The sequence below is a fragment of the Humulus lupulus genome, chromosome X (assembly GCF_963169125.1).
Source record: "Humulus lupulus chromosome X, drHumLupu1.1, whole genome shotgun sequence".
NCBI lineage: Eukaryota > Viridiplantae > Streptophyta > Magnoliopsida > Rosales > Cannabaceae > Humulus > Humulus lupulus.
Genome location: NC_084802.1, coordinates 78,537,696 through 78,545,605, shown reverse-complemented (window position 1 = coordinate 78,545,605; position 7,910 = coordinate 78,537,696).

Here is a 7,910-nt window from a genome sequence, read left to right as displayed (position 1 = left end):
TAATATTAAGTTAACCCTCTTTATCAAATTTTTTTATTACATGTACTTTTATCTTATTTAAATACACTTTTGAGTCTAAGCAACTTGCTTTACCAGTTAGGCACAATGTTAATCATACCGGGTAAATGCTCTGGTTAGAAGAGCATTACAGGGAAATGGCCTTATTGTATCTAGAAATGGTTATACTCGTATAACATTGAAATGAGTTAGGATTGTGTATTCTTATTGGATACTTTGTTTGTTGTGCTCATTAGTATCTAAGTTGATTATGAGCAAGCGGTTATTTGCATATTTGATTATGAGTGGTTATTACGGTATTTGGGTCATTGTATGTGGTTATTATAGTAAGCTTAGTGCCGTGAGATGCATTTTACTACGCATCGACAAGACATATGGTGTTGGTGATGAAAATTACTTGTTAGTGTTGGTATTGAATTACTATGTGATTATTGAACATGTGTGGCTATTACTTATGAGTAATGTGAATTGTTATTTATATGGCTGACATAGATGTGATATGGTTTATTAATTGTATGATTTGTTATATATATATATGCTCTGATTATTATGTATGTCTTATGGAACTTTTCATGTTGGGCCTTGGCTCACGAGTGCTCTATGTTATAGGTAAGGGCAAGGGGAAAGTTGACTAGCCATGAGTTGGAGGGCTTTGGAGCAGCGTGCACATATTTGGTCTGCTCAGCTGCCACAGTTGGGATATTTTGAGGGACTTAGAGTAGAAGTCCATTTTGTCTCTTAGGTCGACTATGTTTGTACATTTGATTGTAATTAAACTTTGTGTAACCTCTTTTTGGGATCCTTTGTATACATTTAAAGTTTTGATAAGGAAGTTTATATCCTTTGACGAAAGTTTTTATCACCTTAGCCCTTAATTAATTCTTAATGACACTATTGAGTCCAAATGACTCGCTTAATGAGTTAAGCACTATTTTAAACACACAGTGTGATGATCTTTAACAGCACGAAACCAACCTCCGAGCTCAATATTATTTAGATTTAGGCTCCTCTTTCCCAATTACTAGGCAGCCCAATTATTACTCGAGTTCGGATGAAGAGCTCAATCTTGAAAAGGTACTTGATGTAATTTTGTTAGAGTCTCCTCCACCTCCTATTGTTCAGGAGTTAGAAGTTCCCTAGATATCTAGCCCCACCCAAAATCTGAAACTAATTATCGTAGTCACTTGCTCTTGTTCAGAGTGTGGGATTTTTCTTCTTTTACTTGTTGTTGTTTGTTCAATTAGAATTTATTTAACTATCTTTTGATCGTTTTGCAGAGGAAGTTATGGACCTCAAAAGCACCCATACCAGTTCCGGTCCCGCTGTTAAGAGACATCGAGTCTCCAAGAAGGCCGCCTCTGGGGGCTGGAGCTTCAACGGAAACTCAGGCCAGGGCCAAGGAGACCACATTTTCCCAACCATGTGCTTCAATTGTAACAGTCAAGGATGCTTCTCCACTAGCTCACTGGGTAGCTTATTTTGCAGTTTCCCAGGTTATCTAGGAAGCTCCTCTTATTGCCATCCCAGCTCCTCATATCGAGGTGGGAAAATTTCCCAACCACCTCCAAGCTCCATTCCAAAGTCTTACCAGGCATGTGGTCACACATCTCAAATAGCTCTTCCTCAAGGAAATGGAAGCGATTGAGGGAGAGGTCGCCTAATGCGTTATAAACTCTGCCCTAGAGATGTCTCTAGCCGTGAATTTCTTGGTTGCTTTCTCAAAATTTATGCGATATTTTCCATAGTCTAAATCTTCCTTTATATTTCAATGCATCCATGTTTTTCCTAGATTCAGGCTAGAGAACGGCTCTGTTCTGCCTTTGCTACGACAAAGCAACCCGCAAAGGAGATAGAGGAGGTCAAGGACAAGCGCATGCTGATTGAGGATGCCACCTCTAGGGAATTGGAGTAGGCTTGTAAAAAGACTCCACAACTTGAGGCGGATCTGGAGACCTCCTAGATTAATGAGAAGATCGCCAAGGCACAAGCCTTGGAGGTTATCCAAGGCTGTGACTAACTTTAAGGGAAGGTTGAGGAGCTCTAGTTGAAGGTCAAGAGAGTTGATGCACATGTGCAGGGTCTCCATTTGAAGGTGAAGGGAGCTGATGCAGACCTGGCAGAGTCCCTGGAACAAATTTTCTACAAGGTCTGGTGTTTTAAGTAGGAAGGTGACTTCTCCTTCCTAGACGCTGAGTTGTGGTGGCGATATCTCGACAAATTCCAGGATCACCTAGCGAAAGAACCGGCCGAGATAGTAGACACAACCTTGGGGGCTTGATGAGATGAAGGGGAATATGAGATTTCTTCTCATTAGCCAATTGCTGGAGCTTAGAGTTAAAGGCCTCGTCCATTTATGATTTATCTGCTTTTCTTTTTTCTTGGGGATATTTTTTATCCCTTGTAAGTAGGCCTTATAGGTCGAGGCAATTTACCTTAGGGCTTTGTTCCAGCTTATTTATCCTTGTTTTATATTTACTTAACCATAATCTTTATGCATTTTCACTTCTATTTATTGTTATTGTATTTTTAAACCTTTTAAGTTTTTATACACATTCATAGTTATAGGGATTGATTTAGATCTAGGAATATGCTTGATAGCTGACAAACTATTTTTCAACTCGCTTAGTTATATCTAGGGTTTAAATTGCCTAGTTGCATGTACCTGTTAGTATTCAGACCTCGTAATTGGTTTAGTCTAGGGTTTTTCCTTTGCTTTGAATTTTCTGAACTTAGTTCATATTCAAAATTGTTTTTAAAACTTGAGATTCATAAAGCTGTAAAATTACTGAATTTCCTAATTCTATGTTGCAAATTTTTTCTAAGTTAGAGAATTTTTCAAATTCTAAACTAAGGGTATATGCCCCGTAAGGGAATACAATTTACATATATTCTAGATTGCTTTTACAAAACGAACTTATACAAAACTAGATTTAGTGAAGAATTTGGTTTCGTGTTTAAACTACACAACAATAGTTTTATTAATTCAAGAGAAAAGTAAAGGAAATGACTTTTATAATTAAGCCTTACAAGTCGATACATAAAATGAAATTAAAAATAGGCCCTATCATTGATAGTATTTCTTCAAATGTAATGCATTCAAAGTTCGCGGAACTGCCTGTAGTGCCCTACTAATCTAGGACCATTACACTGTGAGTTTAAAAACAGTGTTTAACTCATTAAGTGAGTCATTTATAATTAAACATGTAATTAAAGAAAATTAAATGATTATGTATTAAAAATTTGGTCTAAGAAGTAATACTTTCATTAAAAAATTTAAGTTTCTACATGCTGTTTACGCGATTTTTCACCAACAGTGGATTGAGAAGTCTGAAAATAGAGATATTACGCTTTTGCTAAACAATAATTGAATAAATAAAAAAAGTATCAAGAATACCCACACTATTATGTGGTTCAATGGTTAAAATCCACCTAGTCCACAAGTAACTCTTATTAATCTGTTTGTTTCTAACCGTGAAATTGTCTATCACAATTTCATCAGAGTTTCAGTATGCAGAGTGTTCCTCTCTCTTTCTGTCTATTCTCCACCGTATTTATATGGAATTCTGTCTTGACAGTTTTAGTTAACCGTGAAAAAATATGGTAACATACATTTTTGGGTAACATCCCATTTACATAAATACATTAATGCATATTGATTCTATGCCCTTAAACTCAGATAATAAATATAGAATAATATATGAGCATTAATGAGTGTATAAGAAATCACCGAGGTTTTGGGATCCTTCACTATTTTTTATGACAAGGCTTCCGCGAGCTTAACACTTCCTTCGAGTTGGATGCCAAAGAACTAACATAACGTGACACGGGCCAGGTTCAGAGTTTCTAGAAGGCGATCTGGCCATCATGCATCTCGAACTAAGTTGGCATAAGGGGTGATATGGAGACTATATTGTTGTTGTAAGCTGTCAAGTTTAACTCGAGCTTTTCACTCCAAAGTTAGCTAGACGTTCAATCCGTATGCATTCTTCATACCCTTGTCTGCCAGTTGTACCCCATGCTGAGTAATTCATTTCGTATTTATTTTGGGGCACAACATTTGCCCCCCAAGCTCTTGCTCGTGCATGACATCACTTTTGACTTGCACACTAAGGGCATTTAGGCTTCTGTTATGTGAAATTGTTTCTACCTACTCACTCAATTGCAAGACACGTGTTGGTCTGTAATAGGCGCCTGTTCGGGTTTCGTGTACTATTATCATTGTCTTGTAAACTTTTTGCCGCCTTATGGTTTATGTAACCTAGGCCCTTGGATCTCGAACTGATCTAATTGTGTGGCCTAGAATGGTTCCCAAAGTTTACATATAAATAAGAGAACCAGGCATGAACCATACCACTTTTTTATTAAAAAATTTCCCTTTTTGTTCTAAAAAAACTTTAAGAGCCTTCTGCGTTCCCTCATTTTCAAAAAGCTTTTAGGCCATTACCTTCGGTCTTGTCATCACCTCCTCGACCAAAAAACCAAACTGTAAGAATCTTTATACTCAGTTTAAATTTCAACTTCTTATTTTTAAATAAATTTTATGAAATTTTCCAATAAATTTTCTTACTTTGGTTATGTTTAAGTTTAGTATGGGTTTTCGTTAGGCCGAAGACAATAGCACTAGGTCTGATTAGAAATAATGTACAAACGAAACGTGTGATTTTTTGGGTTTGAATGAGGATCGTCTGAGTATATGTGTAAAACTTTGAGGGTTTTTAGGTTCAATTCTATGTAGCTTAAGGGTTATGATTTTTTGAGTTGTTTTGTATTAAACCGCTTTCAAAAAAGGTATTGGGTTTGACACGCAAATCTCGAAGTATCGGGGAATTCCCTAGTTTATAGCGCGTGGTCACTGACCACGCGTGCGCACACTCATTGGAGCTAGGGGAAATCTTATCTCATATATATCTTAGATTGAATTCAAACCCTTTGGTATCCATACCTTTATCACTGTAGCAAGGTTTTATCATAGGTCGCCTCTAACAGGCTGCTTTGTCGCCAGTCGAGCTAAATCATGGCCCACCAAAAGAAGTCAGTGGCGAGCTTTTCCTATCAAAGTATGAGTAAGGTAAGCATATTGCATCTGAGAGCCCTATTCCCCACTTCAACCCAGGAGTGGATAGGGAGATCGTAGTTGACCCCAATGCCTTCTTTGAGGATGATCACATCGAATCTCGGATAAAGACTCAGGGCAAGGTTAATAAAATTTTCCTAAGTCACGGGTTTGAATTGGGGTCCGAGGGTCTTGGTGCCCGCCCTTCTCTGGAGGGAAAGCAGAGTGAGGAGCAACTGAGGACAGGTGCCTTTATACCCTTGGACAAGTATTTCGTGGATTTTTTGAACTACGTCGAACTGGCACAATTCCAACTTCCCCCAAATTCATACTGACATTTGGTGGGGTAGAAATATCTATTTTTGAAGAACAAAGTGAGAGGTTCTCTCTTTCGCCGACATCATGTATTTTTTTCCTCAAAGCCAATTTGTAATAAAAGGGATGAGGTGATGGCTTGTACGACCTCATTAGATTCCTTGTACGACGTCCATCATTGACCTCTCTAGCCACCCGAATGACTACAAGGATCAATTCTTTATGTCAAACGGGTTTAAGAACTACACTCATCGATGTTTCAACTTTCGTCGTAAGTTTCTCAGCTCCTTCAACTTTGTACTTAAAATCCTTTTCAACTTAGTTTAGACATATTCTGATTGAGTTGTTACTTTGTGCAGCTATATATGAGAGAATAGGGCATTCAGAGACCCTCAGAGGTCAATATGAGGCTATGGCTCGTATTTCTACAAAGGAGAAAGAATTATGGATTGCGGTTAGTGATGCTACCATGGTGGCATGCAAGCTGATCCAGAAAGATCAGACACTGGAAATTAGATCTCGAGGCCCTCCACTCGAGCTCCCTCCTCCCTAGGAACACATCCCTACTTTTGAAAAGGTTGATGAAGAGGTGGATATCGTGAAGTTGGTGTACAAAAGAAAGGTTTCTGATGATGGACAAATCCTAAACAAGGCAATGTTAAACTAGGGGCAGAAGCTGACACCTTTGGCCAAGGTAACCCATATAGAGAATTGAACCACGATACTGCTAGTTTTAGGCTAGTCTGATTCAACCTAAGGCAGCTCGTGAGTCGACACCTGGCTCATCCAAACCCGAACGTGACCCTTCTTCAGTGTGTGGACCACTTGGTCGTGTGCTACGACAATAGCTACCCTCGATGTATCGTAGTGGTAGATAATACCCTTCATTTTAGGTTCACTATTTTTGAGGAATATGGTACAAACCTTTTGTCACGGCCTTCCCTTTGTCATGTTGTTTTTACCAAGGGGTATTAGGCAGGTCATGCATGATTCTAGTCCAGATGTGGAACTTGAACGCTATATGTCCCAAATGTAATAATATTACAGTCTCCCCGTATTCCGATAGTCCAAGAGTTAGAGGTTTCACCCAGCCTGTCTCGTAATCTAGAGTCAATCATAGTAGTATCCTCCTCTATCTCGGAGGGTAGGGTTCTTGTTCTAATATTTGCCTTGTGTTATCCTGATTAATCATTTAATGGATTTGACTTTTCTGTTCGCCCTTTTGCAGACGAAGATATGGACTTGAAGAGCGTCTTCAAATCTAGTGGGGCCAGAACTGGACCCTTTGTCAAAAAGGCGAGAATATCAAAGAAAAGCACCTCTGAAGTCAGAACTGCCACCGAATCCCCTGTAAAGGATACAGGTTCCAGCTCCACTAAAAAATAGGAGCAACAAATACAACCGCCAATTTAGGTAACTGCAGTTACCATTCATAAGGCTTCTCATTCTCATCTTGGTGAACCTGCTCCGGTTCCTCAAGTTGTTCAGAGTGAGTCCCCATCTGTTGAGCTCCCAGACATGCAACCCATGGACTTCTAGCTCCTAGTCAATCCAATAAAGGTTGCAAGGATCCTAGAAGCGCCTCGTGGACCCCTCCACGATAGGACGAATCACATGGTGGGTTATGCCAACCAAGTAACGTCAAGGACTTGAGTGCCATAGAGGAGTCAACATTAGGAATGAATCTAACTGTGAGTTATATTCCTCCCTGCTAGATTATTTTCCTTTTTTTTTTAATTTTCACGAGCTAATCTTGCTATGTATTTTTCTTTTGTATTCTTGTTTAGCTCAAATATGCGGCATAGCCCGGATCTGAGCTCAAAGAGATGAGGTCAGGGCCGCCCTGGCTGCATCCCAAGACAATGAGAGAATTGCCAAGGAACATGTAATTGAGGTGAGCCAGCGCTGAGACTAGCTGCAGGTCAAGGTCGACAGCCTCAACAAGAAACTTGAGGAAGTTGATGTTCTCAAAAAGAAACTTTTTGATGTCGAAGACAAAACTAAGAAGGATGCCGAGAAGGCAAAGTAGAATTACGAGTAGGCGAAGTTGGATGCTGCCGAGGAAACGAATGCCTAGAGGAGATGCTATAACGGTGCTAGGCATAAAACCAGGAATGAGATTTCTCATTTATGGATGCTGAGCTTTGGGGACGTTATCTTACCAAGTTCCAGAATTGACTCTCGCAGGAGCCCTTCGAGACTGTGGAGGCTTCTGGAGTTGCTGAATAGGGCAACGATGAGGTGACATCACAAGGGCAAGTTACCAGAGCTTAGTGATGTTTAGGGAGTCGTCATCTTATTATTTTTTTTGTGTTTTATGTCAGGTTTTTTAAATCCCTTGTAATTAAGCCTTCAAAAGCTGAAACAATCACCTTTGGGCTCAATTCGAGGTTATTTCTCTTTGAGTTATTCATATACTTATTAGTACATGTTCATTACCCAATGATCTATTTTTGTTCCCCTTGACCTAATATCTTGCTATGCTTATCAACTTTAAGTCCTTGTGCATTCACAATCATAGGGG